The sequence below is a fragment of the Trachymyrmex cornetzi genome, unplaced genomic scaffold (genome assembly GCF_001594075.2).
Source record: "Trachymyrmex cornetzi isolate Tcor2-1 unplaced genomic scaffold, Tcor1.1 scaffold1611, whole genome shotgun sequence".
NCBI classification, from domain to species: Eukaryota; Metazoa; Arthropoda; class Insecta; order Hymenoptera; family Formicidae; genus Trachymyrmex; species Trachymyrmex cornetzi.
In genome coordinates, this window is record NW_017296215.1 from 40,277 (window position 1) to 40,879 (window position 603).

A 603-nucleotide genomic window follows, 5' to 3' on the forward strand; every position below is an offset into this window, starting at 1 on the left:
CGTGCTTCGCCTACAATTCTTGTTCTAATAATCTTGGTAAATTGAGATTCGGCTTCCGCAGGCAACATGGCCTTCGCTTCCTCACATCCCTCAATAAAATATGTTAGCGGAATATTTTTACCGTCGAAGAAAGGGACGGCTTCGACTGCGTATATTAATGTAGCGAATGGATTTGGATTCGCCATTATTTTATCTCTTTTTGTCTTAGGAGTGTCTTTACTTTCTATTACCGGTTGTATTGTTGTATCTCCGGAAGCGTTGGAGACAAGTGTTTCAGTTAAGGTTTCAAATGAATCTTTATCGATCGCAGATTCGTCTAGTGAGAAATCAATTTGCTTATGTGTAGTTTTAGAGGACGCAGGAGTGGATGTGTGTATTGTTGTATTATCGTGTTTTGACTTGCCAAGATTTTCTATAGCGGTTTTGTAAAGATTAATTTCACTTTTATCAGAAGTAGACCTCGTATTCATACCTGCCCACAAGGATCGCACTTATCAATCCCGGACGAGCCCCCAAATTTACTTCGTCTGTTACGTTCAAGCCCTTGGAAATGCGCTTAAATGGGAGAGACAAGGATGGAGTTATAGAGGGTATGGAAGGACG